The sequence below is a fragment of the Pan paniscus genome, chromosome 8, assembly GCF_029289425.2.
Source record: "Pan paniscus chromosome 8, NHGRI_mPanPan1-v2.0_pri, whole genome shotgun sequence".
NCBI lineage: Eukaryota > Metazoa > Chordata > Mammalia > Primates > Hominidae > Pan > Pan paniscus.
The window spans coordinates 15,748,128-15,766,017 of NC_073257.2; the positions used below are offsets into that span (position 1 = coordinate 15,748,128).

Consider the following 17,890-nt stretch of genomic DNA (forward strand, 5'->3'; position numbering starts at 1 on the left):
CAGGAACAGCGCAGATTCCCACATCTACAGTACAGCACCCACTGCAGGGACAGCGCAGATTCCCACATCTACAGCACAGCACCCACTGCAGGAACAGCACAGATTCCCACATCTACAGCACAGCACCCACTGCAGGAACAGCACAGATTCCCACATCTACAACAAGGCACCCACTGCAGGAACAGCGCAGATTCCCACATCTACAGCACAGCACCCACTGCAGGAACAGCACAGATTCCCACATCTACAGTACAGCACCCACTGCAGGAACAGCGCAGATTCCCACAACTACAGTACAGCACCCACTGCAGGAACAGCGCAGATTCCCACATCTACAGCACAGCACCCACTGCAGGAACAGCACAGATTCCCACATCTACAAAAAGGCACCCACTGCAGGAACAGCGCAGATTCCCACATCTACAGCACAGCACCGACTGCAGGAACAGCACAGATTCCCACATCTACAGTACAGCACCCACTGCAGGAACAGCGCAGATGCCCACATCTACAGCACAGCACCCACTGCAGGAACAGCGCAGATGCCCACATCTACAGTACAGCACCCACTGCAGGCACAGCACAGATTCCCACATCTACAGTACGGCACCCACTGCAGGGACAGCACAGATTCCCACATATACAGTACGGCACCCACTGCAGGCACAGCACAGATTCCCACATCTACAGTACGGCACCCACTGCAGGGACAGCACAGATTCCCACATATACAGCACGGCACCCACTGCAGGAACAGTGCAGATTCCCACATCTACAGAACAGCACCCACTGCAGGAACAGCACAGATTCCCACATCTACAGTACAGCACCCACTGCAGGGACAGCACAGATTCCCACATCTACAGCACGGCACCCACTGCAGGAACAGTGCAGATTCCCACATCTGCAGTGCAGCACCCACTGCAGGAACAGCGCAGATTCCCACATCTACAGTACAGCACCCACTGCAGGAACAGCGCAGATTCCCACATCTACAGCACAGCACCCACTGCAGGAACAGCGCAGATTCCCACATCTACAGCACAGCACCCACTGCAGGAACAGCACAGATTCCCACATCTACAGAACAGCACCCACTGCAGGAACAGCACAGATTCCCACATCTACAGTACAGCACCCACTGCAGGAACAGTGCAGATTCCCACATCTACAGTGCAGCACCCACTGCAGGAACAGCGCAGATTCCCACATCTACAGTGCAGCACACACTGCAGGAACAGCACAGATTCCCACATCTACAGCACAGCATCCACTGCAGGAACAGTGCAGATTCCCACATCTACAGCACAGCATCCACTGCAGGAACAGATTCCCACATCTACAGCACAGCACCCACTGCAGGAACAGCACAGATTCCCACATCTACAGCACAGCACCCACTGCAGGAACAGTGCAGATTCCCACATCTACAGCACAGCACCCACTGCAGGAACAGTGCAGATTCCAACATCTACAGTGCAGCACCCACTGCAGGAACAATGCAGATTCCCACATCTACAGTACAGCACCCACTGCAGGAACAGTGCAGATTCCCACATCTACAGTGCAGCACCCACTGCAGGAACAGTGCAGATTCCCACATCTACGGTACAGCACCCACTGCAGGAACAGTGCAGATTCCCACATCTACAGCACAGCACCCACTGCAGGAACAGATTCCCACATCTACAGCACAGCACCCACTGCAGGAACAGCACAGATTCCCACATCTACAGTGCAGCACACACTGCAGGAACAGCACAGATTCCCACATCTACAGCACAGCACCCACTGCAGGAACAGTGCAGATTCCCACATCTACAGCACAGCACCCACTGCAGGAACAGCGCACATTCCCACATCTACAGCACAGCACCCACTGCAGGAACAGCGCAGATTCCCACATCTACAGTACAGCACCCACTGCAGGAACAGTGCAGATTCCCACATCTACAGCACAGCACCCACTGCAGGAACAGCGCAGATTCCCACATCTACAGCACAGCACCCACTGCAGGAACAGCGCACATTCCCACATCTACAGTACAGCACCCACTGCAGGAACAGCACAGATTCCCACATCTACAGTACAGCACCCACTGCAGGAACAGATTCCCACATGTACAGTACAGCACCCACTGCAGGAACAGTGCAGATTCCCTCATCTACAGCACAGCACCCACTGCAGGAACAGCGCAGATTCCCTCATCTACAGCACAGCACCCACTGAGGGACAGTGCAGATTCCCACATCTACAGTGCAGCACCCACTGCAGGAACAGTGCAGATTCCCACATCTACAGCACAGCACCCACTGAGGGACAGTGCAGATTCCCACATCTACGGCACAGCACCCACTGCAGGAACAGCACAGATTCCCACATTTACAGTGCAGCACCCACTGCAGGAACAGCACAGATTCCCACATCTACAGCACAGCACCCACTGCAGGAACAGATTCCCACATCTACAGTGCAGCACCCACTGCAGGAACAGTGCAGATTCCCACATCTACAGCACAACACCCACTGCAGGAACAGTGCAGTTTCCCGAGCGTCGCCCAGTTTATGCATTCCCCACTGCACGGAAGTCACCTGCACAACGCTGGAGTTGCCAACGGTTTGTGTTTCTAAGTTCCACTTGGGAATTAGATCCCATCTTTAATAATAATAGTTAAATCCCTGTTTCGTTCAACTTTAAATGTTTATAAACTCTGAAATTCTATTTTTATAGATTGCTACAAAAGCTCACAAAATGTATCACTTCAAATCCCTACATGTTAGGTCTCCTGGGCATACAAACTACATTGATGGTAATGACCTACCAGAGTTTAAATCTTATGTTTCTTCTAAATAATGAACTCCTGTTTGTCAACCTATATTTTCACTTTTTTCTATACTCCTGTGCAGTGTATTTAAAGAAAGAAATATGGAAAATAGTGAAAGACATAGAAAAGAGTGGTCTATCACCAACCTTCCCCCTTCCTCTCTTGTGTATTGGAAATCTCCATCTATGTAGCCCAATTACATCTCTTCATTAGTCTGATTTGGTGTTACTCACTTTTACAATATAGTTGTTTGCAAAGTCTGAAAATTATCTTGAAAAATGCAAATTTTTTAATGTGTACAATTCTATTTGTGCTAAATAAATTTAGACCTTTCATATATTCAACATTATTGTTGGAATTCTGTCCTCAAAATCTTCCTTCAAAAACAGTTTTTCTGTGCATTTCCACTGAAAGTACCCTCACCTCTCCTCAGGCTGAGCTCAGTCATTCTGCACTTGGAAATCTTAGCCGATAGATTAAGAGAGGTTTAACCAAAATGTACATATGACTGAACAAATTTTCCCATCACCGTAAGAATGTTTATCAACCTTTATTAAAAATAGTCGTGTCTAAAATAGTGAACCTAAGGTAATGATACTTTTACATGCACCATGATCTTTCAGCCAAAAAATATTTTCACATGAATGACAACTTGGTTAACAATACCTGTAGTGTATTCTTTTTTTTAAAAGTTATTTTAAGGAGAGTTTGTGATCTGATTTCATATTTGTATCAGTTGATAATCTGGGAAAATTGCTTTAACATTTGGGATTCACCTGATATGGAAGACTTGTAACTTCTCATTTAAGAGTTGCTGGTCTCTTTCCTTATGAACACAACATCATGCTGTAGAGTGAGAGTGAATGGTAGGGGTAAATCCGCCCCTCCACTCATCCACCCACTCATCCACACACCTACCCACCCATCCACCTATCCATCTATCAATCCATCCACTCATCTACCCACCTATCCAACCATCCACCTATTCCCCCATCCACCCCTCCACTCATCCACCCACTCATCCACACACCTACCCACCCATCCACCTATCCATCTATCAATCCATCCCCCCATCTACCCACCTATCCAACCATCCATCTATTCCCCCATCCGCCCCTCCACTCACTCATCCACCCACTCATCCATCTGTTGGTCCATCATCTTCCTATCTATTAATCTACCCATGGACCAAGCTCTTCAACTTTTTTTCAACACTGCAGAGGATTTTGCTTATTTTTTCATTTAAAAATATAACCTAAAAGAGAAATAGCAGAGAAGTGCTGAAGGTTAGAGAGCTAGAATCAGAATCAAAGTCTCTGAGTGCAATCAGCCCATTTTTCATCAAGTCTAATAAAATAATTTGAGTACTTCTGCTTTCCTGAAATAAACAAAAATTTGATTTTCAACAAGCTACATGTTGATAATAAAGTTCATAAATCCTCTTCCACATTAAACGGACACAATTTGAAATGGAGACACAATGGTCAGCTCTTAGCTATCTACATCCCGAAGATTTATTTCCAAGACCCGTAAAAGAGCGGCACCCTTTGGCTCTTGCAAACACAGATGTCGATCATCACACAGCCTGCCTGCTCATTGCTGGTTACACAGAACAATCTCCTCTGCTGTTTTTAGAATCTTGAGCTACTTCTGTTATTTTTTAAAAGAGTCAACAGCTATTTCACAGTTTTGTTTTTTAGGAACAATTTTCATTATATTTTACTCTCATGAACTTTTAAAAAATGATTTTGAAATGTTCCAGTCTGCCTATGGGCTGGTATCAAGAGTCAGCAAAGTCACAGACCTCCCACACTGTGAGATCAGACTAATGCTTTGTGTAATTAGCCAAGGGATACAAAATATTTACAAAAGAGACCTGACTTTGCAGACAGGCCCAGATGCAGTCTACTTCCATCCAGCTTCTGGTGGTCACGAAATTTAGAGCAGAGACATGCAAAATTGCTGTTTCCCTCATCTGTGAGAGGAGGGGCCCAGCCAAATCTGAGCTCAATGTTTGTGGCAAAAATGACCGGGGGCCAGGAGCAGTGGCTCTAGCCTGTAATCCCAGCACTTTGGGAGGCCAAGGCGGGTGGATCACATGAGGTCAGGAGTTCACGACCAGCCTGACCAATACAGTAAAACCCCATCTCTACTAAAAATACTAAAATTAGCTGGGCATGATGATGGGCACCTGTAGTCCCAGCTACTCAGGAGGCTGAGGCAGGAGAATGACTTGAACCAGGGAGGCAGAGGTTGCAGTGAGTTGAGATAGCGCCACTGCACTCCAGCCCGGGTGACAGAGTAAGACCCTGTCTCAAAAAAAAAAAAAAAAAAAAAAAAAAATCTCTAGATGTGCAGACTTTACTGAACCATTCAGGAAACAAATACACAATGCATTTGCTTGTATTTAGAGGAAAGCTTATAAACATAATGTTTTCTGTTTTCTTAAGCTGAGACTTGGGTAGGAACACAGTGGGAGGGAGCTGAGTCCACAGCCAGGAGAGTCTGAATCTACTGCTTGCGGCTTTCCAGAGTCCCAGGGAACTGTTTCCTCCAACTTAGCCTCTGGCTTGGAGTTGATGCCCTTTTCAATGAGGTATCCTGAGGAGCAAACCCATTCCTTCAACCTGAAGTGCCTCTCCTTGCTATAAAATAGCCTCAAGTAGATTGCAGTTTATAGCATTTTGTAGGTTTTATTTTAAAGCCCAGTTGACAATGGTTTTAGGAATTAAAACAGATGTGACTATAGAATTTTGATCCTAAGCATCTACTGTTGGTCCTCCCAGGCTGATACAGCTCTGTCTGTAGAGAGTCATCCCTGGTCTAGCCCTCACTTTGAATGACTTGGTTTTATAGATTAGTCCACAGTCTCAGATTTAATTAAGCATACATTTCAAATGAATAGATATACATTTAATGTATACACATACATGCCTTTAATGTTCAGATTTGGACTGGGTGTGGTGGCTCACACCTGTAATCTCAGCACTTTGGGAGGCCAAGGTGGGCAGATTGCTTGAGTCCAGGAGTTTGAGACCAACCAAGGCAACGTAGCAAAAACCCTGTCTCTACTAAAACTACAAAAAATTAGCTGGGCATGGTGGCACATACCTGTAATCCCAGTTAATCAGGAAGCTGAGGTGGGAGAATCACCTGAGCCAGGGAGGTTGAGGCTGCAGTGAGCTGAGATCACACCATTGCACTCCAGCCTGGGTGAACAGAGCACAACCCCATCTCAAAAAAGGCAAAACAAAACAGAAAACACACAAACTCCCCCAAACACACAATGTTCAGATTTGGTGGAACATACATACATACAGGACATAAGAGAAACCTCCAAGCTGTGTGGAAATCAACACGTATACTGAGAAACTTTCAAACCAAAGAGGGCAAAGCAAGGGAGGCTGCGGCCTGTGGAGAGACCAGGCTAGGACTGCCAGGCTCCTGGGGCCTTGGAGGCACTCGGGAAGGGTGGGTTTCCTGAGCTTGCTCTCCAGAAAACCTTTCCTCTTCTTCCCAGCCCAGGTGAAGCAAATCTCTCAAACAGGATGGCCTCAGGGTGAGCAGAGCCACTGGGCCGCAGGGGATCTTTCCTGGACTGTTGGGGGAACTGACAACCTCCTCAGGGGCACGATGGGAGTCCCTTCTTTGAAAAGATCCCAGTGATTTGGTTTTTATATCTGATCTCTTTAGAAGCTCTTGCAGCAAAGACTATTTTATTAAACAAACTTTTAATGCTCTTTTCAAAGCCCAGGTTATTCCTTTAGTCTTGTGTGTGTGTAAGGAGTATCTTACCTTTCTCCTCTTCTTCATTTTCTCTTTTATTCCATGCACTCTCTTTTTGCAAAGCGGTTTATATATGTCCTTATGCTTTCTGATGATTTTGGGAGGAAGATGAAAATATCCTCCATCAGAATCCGGAAGAGAAGAGGGAAGCAGAGAAGGCTCAGCTGTGGACACTCAGGTCCCCCCAGGGCTGAGGGGAGCTCTCATTCCTGGTCTTCCTCATTCCCTAATTTTTCTAGGCTTCTGGTTACCATGGTTACTCCTTGTCTGGTGGCATGAGGAGATGTCAGAGACCATTTTAGTGTCTATTTTGCCTCATTTTTTATCTTCATGAAGGATGGGTAAAGAAATACTGTCCCGAACTCAACAAAACCTTCTCGGGATCAGGGCTCCACCCTCAGACTTGGAATTCTGTGATGTTAACCCCTTCTGAGAGGTGATGAAATGTGTCCTTTTAAACTGTCTTCTGGAAAGAGATGTAGGAGGGACCGGAGAGACTATCTGCAGCAAGGCTTTTGCCAGAATAATGTTAACATTGAATGTGCACAGGAAGAGACCGGCATGAGTGAAACTGTGACGCAGCTGTCTACTTTCCAGCTGTAAGGTGAAAATGCACCTTCCCGCAGAAGGCCTTCCCTGGCCCGGCCTGGACTCACCTCCCAGGCGGCGTCCTTCATGGAGGAGGAGCTGAAGTCTGCATGGCGGTGGCTTTCATCCTTGTTTACGGGTCTTAATTCGTTCCTCAAGTGCACACTGTTCAAGGAAAGGATGTGTTGCCTGTGCAACCATGGTTTTCTCATTCAATGCCTACCCCAGGACACACCAAGGGAAGGACGGAGCCGAGACCCAGGCAGGCTGGTGACAGCAGTGCAGACACATTTCCAGGTGGAGGGTTTGCAGCCTGCTCTAACTTAATGTTCCCGGTCCCACGCTCCACTCCCAGTCTGAAATGCATTTCGAGGAGAACAAGTAAAACCTGCCCTCTTAGAGTTCAAAGAAGTTTCCCGGAGACAGCTGAGGCCGATAGCTTATTGTTTAGGTAAGAACAACAGAACAGAGAGGCAGAGGGATTCCGGAGGTTTGCGGAGCGGATCGGTAAGGGTGAGCCCCGAACCTGTCTTTGCTCAGTTCCATAGTCCACAGCCTCCTTACCTACTGCAAGTGTCCAGAAAAACCCGCTTAGAGGACAAGAGGCTCCGGAAAGAAGCCTGCTCAGCTGCGGTTACTAGTCCTGTTATAAGTTATGTGTCTTGAGTGGACCATAAATTTGCACTAAAAAGACTCTGTTTCCTGTACAATCCATGCTTAGCCCTAATTGGCTGTAAAATTCATTCATACCCACCTTGTGTGTCACTCAATTAAAATAACTAGCAACACCACAGGACTCGGGGGCTGCTGGGAAAATGCAGGCACCCAGTGGGCTGGGCCTAAAGATGTACGTTTTTCTCCCAGTGATAGCAGCTCCTGGGAAGGAATCGAGGAAAAACCGGTGGCGTCTTGTTCTGAGCATCCGCATATACGCTGGAGGGGTTCTCAGCCTCCAGGCATTTCCGGCATCACAGGGCAGGGCATCCTTCAGCTTATCAGAGTCTACCAGTGAGAAATAACACCAACCGTGCAGAGGAGCCATGGACACCAGCATCCTCATCAGACTATAGTCCTCCCTCTGTCCCTTTCGCTGGTGTGGTCCTCCCAAGTTCTGTTTTAGCTCCTAACTTCTGTAAGCTAGCTCTTCCCATTCAGTGATTAACGGAGATGCACCCTAAGTCTCCTGGCCATGTTTGCTTTCAGCGATTGTGTTTTTAAAATTTTAACTATAGACCAGCGTGGTGGCTCAAGCCTGTAATCACAGCACTTTGGGAGGCCAAGGTGGGCAGATCACGAGGTCAGGAGATCGAGACCATCCTGGCTAACATGGTGAAACCCCGTCTCTACTAAAAAACATACAAAAAAATTAGCCGGGAGTGGTGGTGGGTGCCTGTAGTCCCAGCTACTCAGGAGGCTGAGGCAGGAGAATAGCATGAACCCGGGAGGCAGAGCTTGCAGTGAGCCAAGATCGTGCCACTGCACTCGAGCCTGGGCGACAGAATGAGACTCTGTCTCAAAAAAAAAAAAAAAAACAATCGAACGGTAGAAGTCTTCCTAGAAAATGGAAAATGACAAGAGAGTGTGCTTTATCCTGGTGTGAAGTCCCTGAGATTTTAATGGAGTCCTAGAGACCCCATGTTATCAAGTGCTAGCGAAATGGCTGTGCTCTTAGCCAAGACAAAACGGACCGACTGGATCCCAAGCTATGTAGCTGGGTTAGCAAGAGGCTCAGATAGCATCCTTCACTGACTGCCTGCAGAATGATGTGACTTTTAGCAACCAGGTGTCAGAAATCATGGGGGATTCTTACACAAGCGGTGGGTGTGTCCTCTCTCACCCCAGCCCTGGGGTCGCCCAGAGCGGGGAAGCAGGGAGCATTTCCACCTGGGTCTTTGCTTCACTCTTCTGCACCTTCCCAGGCCAAGGGACAGAGGAGAGACAGAAACACACACCTGCCACAATACCTGGTGCTTCACCTACATTCCCACCTAGCCCTCTCAACCCTGCTGCAGAGCAAGGATTGTGGTCTTAAACAACAGGTCAAGCTGCGTGGTCACAGAGCTGGCTGTGCACGATGGATGCCACCAAGAATGGCAGTCGCATGTGATCAGAAACTGATGAACAGCTAGTGACAAGGTGGATGTTTCAGAGAGAGGGGACGTACTGTCTACGCTTTGTCATCTCTTGTTGTTTCTCGGAACAAAGGCCTGACTTAGTGCAGCTTCTGCTGGGTAGAGCTGAGGAGTCACACAGCCTCTCCCAGGCCATGTCTGCTCCGAGGCAGTGCAACGCTGTCCTCCCTGTTTTCCTTTCTTTTCTTTTCTTTTTTTTTAATTTTTTCATTCTTTTTAAAAACTTTTATTTTAGGTTCAGGGGTACACATGCAGGTTGTTATATAGGTAAACTTATGTCATGGGAGTTTGGTGTACAGATTATGTCATCATCCAGGTACTAAGCATAGTACCCGCTAGTTATTTTTTCTAACTTCCGCCTCCCACCCTCCTCCCTCAAGTGGGCCCCAGTGTGTGTTGTTCCCCTCTTTGTGCCCATTGCTTCTCATTATTTAGCTCCCCCTTGTAAGTGAGAACATGTGGTATTTGGTTTTCTGTTCCTGTGTGTTAGTTTGCTAAGGATAGTGACCTCCAGCTCCATCCATGTTCCTGCAAAGGACATGATCTCATTCTTTTTTTGTGGTTGCATAGTATTCCATGATGTCTATGTACCACATTTTTTTGAGGGTTAACATGGTACATTTTAAGTTATGTGTATTTTAACACAATATAATTTTTTTGAAATTTCATAAAGAAAATACAACCCATATTTTAGTTTCTGGGTCTGAAACCTATTTCTTTTTAAAATTATTATTATTTAAGTTCTGGGGTACATGTGCAGAATGTGCAGGTTTGTTACAGAGGTATACACATGCCATGTGTGCCACATTTTCTATATCCAGTCTACCGTTGATGGACATCTTGGTGGGTTCCATGTCTTTGCTATTGTGAACAGTGTGGATAGTGGTGCTCAGCGCCCGTCCACATTTCATTAAATCCTCGCAACCACTCTCTAAGCCAACAACTGCCCACTGCTCTCTTTCGATGGAGAAGCTGCAGCCCAGAGAAGCTGAGCATTATGAACAGACCACCTTGATGGTGAGGTGGCAGCTGGGGGTGGGCACAGCCAGCCCACCCAGTGCCTGTCATTGCTCCTAAGGTCACTGTGTAACTATGATAAGCACAGAAAGATATAAGGAAGGAAGCCAAACTCACCCATCGCCCCCCAACCCAGAAGCAGCTGCTCTTCTCTGAGGCTTGAGCTTTTCCGCTCTGGGCGTCTCCTGTTGCAGTCACATAGGAATGTGCACGTGTGTATTAGCATACTGTGGTCCCTACAGTTCTCAGTGCAGAGCATGCTGTCCTGGTTTTCCGCTGGATGTTAAATCATGAGGGTTTTCCCACGTTGTTAACCAGGTAATATCACTAGCCCCATTTTCTGTCAAAGACAGCCGCATCTCGGAGAGGTCCAATGCTGGTCATGTGGCAGAGAAGGAACAAAGTCAGAATCTCAGCCCAGGTGTGCTGACTCCTAAGTCTCTGTCTGTCCTCCCTTATTAGGTTTTCAACAGCGTCATCAGCTCTTGGGAGGGGGGAAGAGAGCACGTGTCCATTTTAGGTCCTTCCAGAAAGACCTGGGTGGCGCTATCGTGCGTCGGCAATGTGTTTCTTTTGACACTTCCTTGCTGTGCCCTGCAAACCTTGAGTGTGTTTTCGGAGATGATCCTTTAGAGACCTTGTCTCTAAAAGAGAGAGAAATGAAACCATCCAAGTTCATGATGCTGTGTTGAAGATAAAATCACGAGGTGCTGTACGGGTGTGTAACAAGTTCTAATCTGTACTGGGATGTCTGAGAAAATGCCATTTAAACAGACACCTGGAGGGAGGGTGGACGGCTGGCCCAGGGGGTCCCCGTAGCTGAAAGCAGTGTTAACTACAGGCCTTAAGGAAGGGGCATGGCACACCCAAAAAGCACAACACCCCCACTTTACGGTGGCAACACCACTGCTCCGGGACTTGGCGTTTCTGTGACTAAACTCTGGCTCAGCAGAATGCAGTGGAAGGGGTTGAATTTGGAGATGTGGTCTGGGCACAGCGAGGCCTCATGGGCCTGAAAGCAGACTGCAGAGGGCCATGCTTGTGGGAAGTGAGGCAGGCCTCAGGGCACTAGAGGACATGATCAGCCTTGTCTGCTCCACCCCCGCGTCACTCCCCCTTGAGGAGGAATGGCCGTCAGTGAGAACCGGCTCCTAGTCCTGGTACAGAAATTAACCACGTATGCCGTCTGGGGCCAGGGAAAATCTAACAAAAGCTTACACAGTTCCCTGCACCATGCTAAGTACCTCCTACACAGGATCCTATTTAATTTTCACAACCACTTAGACGAGGCGGTTACTTTTACCATCCCTATTCCCTATTTTCCATAGGAAAGCTGGGTCTGGAGAGCCTGAGACCTCCCGTCTTGTGAGCCCTCCCATTCAGCATGAAGCAGGGCCGGGTCTGGAAGCCAAGTCCACCTCGAACCCCATGCTCTTGGCCAGATGGTCCATGAGGTCCCTTTTGGCTTGTTTTGGTTCAATTCCAAATTAGAGCCCACCCCGCTGGTGTCTCTCTTGGTGAGGGTTAATTAGAGCCCGCCCCGCTGGTGTCTCTCTTGGTGAGAGTTATTTCAGTGCTGTGGGTGTTTTTCAGGCAGCCTGGTAAAGTGACCTATGTCTGTCTTCCTGGTTCTCCATCCAAACCTAAACAAGGGGACGGAGGTCTCTCCTGAAGATTGGCAGGAAAGCAAAACTCCTCAGAGAGGCCTGAACTCAAAAGTGCTATTCTTTTTAAACAAAGGTTGGATAAACTCACAGTGCACATTTAAAAAGGTTAAATCTGATATAGCCGGAGCAATATTTGTTTAACTACACTAAGTGAAAGATGATTTGGCTGAGGGACCAGGGAGAGACCTTTTATTTGATCTGATTTTACATAAACATTTCTGCACACAGAGGCTCCTGGACCTTATCATAACCATCATTGGATGTCCGCTCAGGGGATCCTTCATCTTCGCTCCAAATGTCATTTCTTAGATGCTGACTCCAGAGCCCCCGGTGATAACTCAAGTTTATTCCTTATCAGATGCACCCAGCTGTAGACACAATACCTGGAGACTGGCTTAGGTAGATTTTTTTTTTCTCCAACAAAAGTTTGCAGACGGAAAGACGTGTATGAAAATGCTCTGCAGTGGAGGGGCTATCGAGAGATGATTTTTAATCGTCTAAAGTGACGAGCAGCACTTGGAAGAAGGCGTCTCTCTTGCACATTTCCCTTTGCACTGGCTGCATGGGAAGCCACAGGACTAGTGATGTAGAGAAACTCACCTTCAGCAAGTGTGAAACTCGTATGTGCTCTAAGGGACCTGAGGAAATGAAGATTTCTTCAAATAAACCATAACTCAACGGATCAGAATGATCCATTAGCCTGCTTTTTGCCTGCTTGTTGCATATTTAGGAAGCAGAGCTCAACCTCAGGGAAAACAGGTCGTGTTAGGGGCTGATGTAAGAAACCATGTCGAGTGTATTTCCCCAGGTTGGTGTTTATGGTGTAGACTCCCGCTCCACATGTAATTTAAAGGTTGATGAGATTTATATTGGGAATGACAAGGCAAGGTACTGGGTCATCTGAAATCATTAAAGGGATGTCGGCGTGGGCTCACTGACTTCTGTTTATTGAGACAAGGAATAAGGAAACAAGCTCATATTTTATATAAAGAATTTCACAAGCCAATGGGAACAATTCAGTAATGCTTCTTTAGCCAAGGCGCTATGACTAGAATACCCGGCTCTATTAAGCTTATAAGAAATCAAAGTTCAGGAGAGAAGGAAGAGCTTTGCTGCACCGCACAACTCTGGAAGCTCCTGGAATATTTTCTTAGAATAAGGAGAAGGAAGAGAAGGAAGAGGCAAAGCAAAACTAAAGTACAGTCAGTAGCCTTTGCAGTGCAAGAGCCCACAGTTGTGATGTGCGGATCTGGCTTCTCTAGGGGCGGGGCTCAGGCACTTATGAATGAATTGGCTTAGAAGCCTCTACTGTGAGGTTCTGGGTCTGTTTATCAAACCCATGCCGGAAACGTCGGAGTTGTTAATAGCTTTGGAGTGAGACTTACCAGGGTTCAAACCTTAATTACATCAGCTGCTAGCTGGGTAACCTTGGCAAGTTACCTAAACTAAGCTGGGTAACCTTGGCAAGTTGTCTAAATGAAGCTGACCTCTGTCAACCTAAATAACAAAGAAGGAAACTATCTAAAGGACAATGGTGTTTATTCGGGCGTAGGCATTAAGATAGGCATGTGTGTGCCATGGTAAACTAATTGCTTATCCAGAGAAGTAAAAAGAGATAATTTTTTTTTAAGAAAATGAGGATTGCAGAATTGTTTTGAGATAATTATCCTGGGCCACAAGGATCAATAACAAGGGTGATGCCTGTCTGAGGCTGGACAGGCAGTTGCTGGCAGATGTCCTGGCAGAAGTGGTTTTTTGTGAAAAGTTGCAATGCCTCACTCATGAGAGCCCTCCCTCCATGGCCTTCCCCAGCGTGTCAGGGTTTTAACACAGGGAACTCCATTTGGATTCTGAAAATGTTCCCTCATGAGGTTGCATGAGGACTAAACGCAACAGTGGGTATGAAGGGCTTGGCATAGTACCTGGCTCGTGTGAATTACTGGTTAGAGAAGAGATGTAGGAAGTCAAATAGGGTAAGTAAAAGAGGACTTGTCAAAGACTACTGGATTCTTTGTAGTATGAATTCTTCTTTCTCCAACTTTGTAGCTTGGGACTTCTGTCTTGGCAAGTACAACACTTTGCAATCCTCCTCACAGCTAGGAAGGGCACAGGACTAAATTCTGACCAATGGACAGGACTGCCTTAAAGGAGAGCGTAAAAGCTGCCCCCTGCTCGTCCTCCTGGCTGCTGTGCGGAAGTGCTGGCTGGCACCTGGGCAGCCATTTTTTACCATGAGGCAGAGCAGTGAGTGAGATGAAATGAAAGAGTCTGGGACCCTGATACCCGGGAAGCCATCATCCCAGCCCAGCCCTACCACCTCCAGTCTCGTAGCTGTGTGGGGGAGATACCCTTCAATCTCCTATAAGTCATGGGTTTTTCCTGTTTGTTACATTCAACCCAGCAAAATTCTAGCTGATATTCAAGATCCCCGAATTAGGTAGTTCAGCTGAGCTCAGGAACTGGAAGAGCTGATGTAAGTGGTGAGGTGGAGGTGGCCTCAGGAAGAGGTGGAGCTGATGACGGACACCCTAGGAGAGGAGACTCTGTGAGTTTCTCTTCCTGTCCAGGTGAACTCACTCCTGATGCACTGGCCATCTTGTTTTCTGAAAACTTCTTTCTCTTTGGTCCTATTTTAGACTCAGAGCAGTTTGGGAGGCAACTGGTTTTATTTGCACAGTTATCACCTGTTCCAATGAAGAAGAAACACAAAGATGTGCTTCTGTGATTTGAAAGTTTATCCAGGATTCAGGCTTTTTAGGAGTCTATGAGTGGTATTGCTTGGCTGAAATTCTCCACATTGCCACTGGTTACTTATTATCGTTTCATCCACATCAGTGCTTCTCAAACTGCTGAGCATTAGTGTCACCTGGGGAGCTTTAAAACATTCTGAAGCCCAGCCCATACCCCAGACCGGTTAGATCACAAGTGGAGAAGCTGGGGCCCCAGCACTGGCAGTTGTTAAAGCTCCCCGGGTGGACCCACCGTGTGGAAGGTGGGAGAAGCAGCAAATGCAATTCTTAGTCTCTAAGTGTGGTCCCCAGGCCGGCAGCAGTGAGAGTTTGTTGGAAACACAGACTCTCAGGAGCTACTGAATCGGAATGTTGTGTCTTCCACAAGCTCCCAGGCTGTGTGCTTCGGTGCCAGCAAGATCAGGCTGCAGGGGGCGTTGCGCTGGTTCCTGGTGAGCGCCATGCCCTTCACGGACTCCCCTAACTCCCCACCTGCCAGCGTTTCTTTCTGTTTGTCTTTCAGGTTGGTTCCTTCACCACATGGACGTTGTTTGGTCCTGCTGGCAATTTAATTCTGCTGCCTTTCAGGGAGCAGAGTGCAACTTTTGCCTTCCTTTTGCCACTTGCCAATCATTTTTTCTTCTTCTCCTTCGTGTTTTGCAAATTGTGGCCACGACACACGACCCAGAAATGACTCCTGGGCGGTGGCACCGCCTCCTCCTGACCCACTCATCTAATGGCTTCCTCTGGCCGCTGGTATTGTTAGGAACAACCACCCTGGGCCTCCAGCAGGGCCCTCACAAAGTGTTCTGTTTAGGGAATCACTGAACAACAACAGGATATCGTCCTGGCCTTTCTCAGAACCTTCTCTTTGTTTCGTGTTTCAGCCCTTCCTCTACAAACCTGTTCCCAGCAGAGCCAACCCGTAAAGTCAAGTTCTCCACAACAAGGCAGAGTCAGTTTTCTGATGGAATGTAAATGAAACAGATCTAAGTTAATGGCATACAGCATATTTCTTTCGGGCTCTGTTGATACCAGCAGCTATTCCCTGAGCAGAAGGAAGTTCCTACCTGCCACCACAGCCTGCTGCTTGCCGGCCACACGGCTGGCACCATCCCCTCCTCAGGGTCATTCGCAGCTGCCCGTGGTCACACACTCAGCAAAGTCCTGAAAGCCTCAGCGCACTGGGGTCAGCTGGCCATGGGGGTGTGTGGGAGGTGCCACAGCAAGCCCCTCCTGACCCTAGGTGTCCCTCCTTCTGACAGCAGAGGAAAGGAGAGCCTTGGGCTGGTTTCAGGGCTGGGTGCAGCCCGGGCTACACATATTTTTGAGAAGAGATTTGGGGGCACAGCTGGGGACTCCTTAAGCCACCATCTCTCTCCTTTGTGAGCCTGAGTACATGGAAGACCCTACCGACTACAGCTCACCTTTCGGATTAGGGGTTATTTACTTCCAGGTCATTATTTTTAAACTTTTCAAATTAGAATATAATACTTGCTATAGATTTCAAAAATCAAACTTCATAGAATTAAAAGTGAAAAGTCATCATCCATTTCATTCCGTTTCTTGATTTTTTTTTTTTTTGGTCCCAGTGTAACCATCACAAGTATTCATTCATGCACTCAACAGTATTTATCAAATTCCTACTGCATGCCGTGAACTGCTATAATTATTGGAGACACTCAACAGTATTTATCAAATTCCTACTGCATGCCGTGAACAGCTGTCATTACTGGGGCTGCGGTGAACAAAGAAGTGCCCCTGTGACTCACACCTGAGGGGTGGCAGTGGGGGTGGCCATTGAAGGTAGGCCAGCAAGTCCATGAACATTTCAGGGGTGACAATGTGGGAGGGGTAGCAAGTGAAGGGTCAGATGGTCAAACGAGGGCTGCTGCAGAGACGGTAGACCAGATGGCTTCTGAGTTGCCACTGGACACCGTGAGTTGACCTGTGTCCCCATGGAAACACTCATTGCATTCTGTGTGTTTATCTGAATATAAATATGCACTTGTCCACCAAGAGATGAATAGATAAACAAAATGTGGTCTATCCATACTATGCAATATTATGCAGCCTTAAAGAGGAAGGAAATTCTGGCACATGCTGCCACACGGACGACCTTGGGGACATTTTGCTAAGAGAAACAAGCCAGTCTCAGAAGTGCACTGACTTATGGTTCCAGTTAGAAGAGGTGCTTAGGGCAGTCAAAATCACAGAGACAGAAAGTAGAATGAATGGTGTTGCCAGGGGGAGGGAATGGAGGAATGGGGATTTTATTTAGTGGACACAGGGTTTCAGTTTGGGAAGATGCAGAGTTCTGTGGAGGGATGGTAGTCACGGTCGCACAATGTGAATGGATGTCATACCTCTGAGTTGTCCACTTAAAAATGGTTAACATAGCACATCTTATGAAGTACATATTTTACCACAGTAAAAAATTATCAATCAAATATATCTTGAACACTTTTCTCTATTCATACTTTTAATTTAATTTTAATTTTATTTCATTTACTTTTATTTTTGAGGCAGGGACTCATTCTTTCACCCAGGATGAAGTGCGGTGGCAGGACCATAGCTCACTGCAGCCTCAATCAACTCCCGGAGCTCAAGCAATCCTCCCACCTCAGCCTCCCAAGTAGCTGGGACCCCAGGCACGTGGCACCACACCCAGCTAATATTTTGTATTTTTTGTACAGATGGAGGCAGCGGGGTGAGTGGGTCTCGCCAGTTGCCCAGGCTGGTTACGAACTCCTGAACTCAAGCAATCTGCCTGTCTTGGTCTCCCAAAGTGCTGAGATTACCGATGTGAGCCACTGTGTCTGGCCACAAGTATTATTACTAATATACCATAATTATTTATGTCTGTATTTCTTTATATCACAGGACTAACACATGTGTATGGGATAATCTTTTAAACCTGATGCTCTTCTGCCCCTCTGTATCTCCTGATTTTTCTCAGTTATGTGACTGTGTTTAAACTTCCAACACTTATATCATTTAGAAGTTTCTCTGATGAAAAGCCTCCCATGATTCCTAGTCTCATGCCCTGGAAAAAACACTTTTAACAATTTCTGTGTCTGCTTCTCGATTGCCCAGCCTTACTTGGTGTCTGCTGATGCTCGTTTAGAAGAATTAATAATCCAAT

The 17,890-nt window shown here is 47.0% G+C and overlaps 1 protein-coding gene across 11 annotated transcripts in view; it reads right to left on the reverse strand.

Annotated features, from left to right (window-relative positions):
• LOC117974479 (uncharacterized) overlaps nucleotides 1-17,890 on the reverse strand; it is a 50,390-nt gene that overhangs the window by 21,495 nt on the left and 11,005 nt on the right. For 5 of the 11 annotated variants that reach the window (XR_008619860.2, XR_008619857.2, XR_008619861.2 and 2 more), the window contains one exon: nucleotides 5,938-6,035. The exons of 1 other annotated variant lie outside the window; for it this stretch is intronic. The gene's annotated coding sequence lies outside the window, so the exon portion shown is untranslated. Of the gene's footprint in view, nucleotides 1-5,937; nucleotides 6,036-6,621; nucleotides 10,994-17,890 lie in introns of all 11 variants that reach the window. 5 more of the 11 variants (XR_008619856.2, XR_008619852.2, XR_008619854.1 and 2 more) reach the window with 2 other exon arrangements.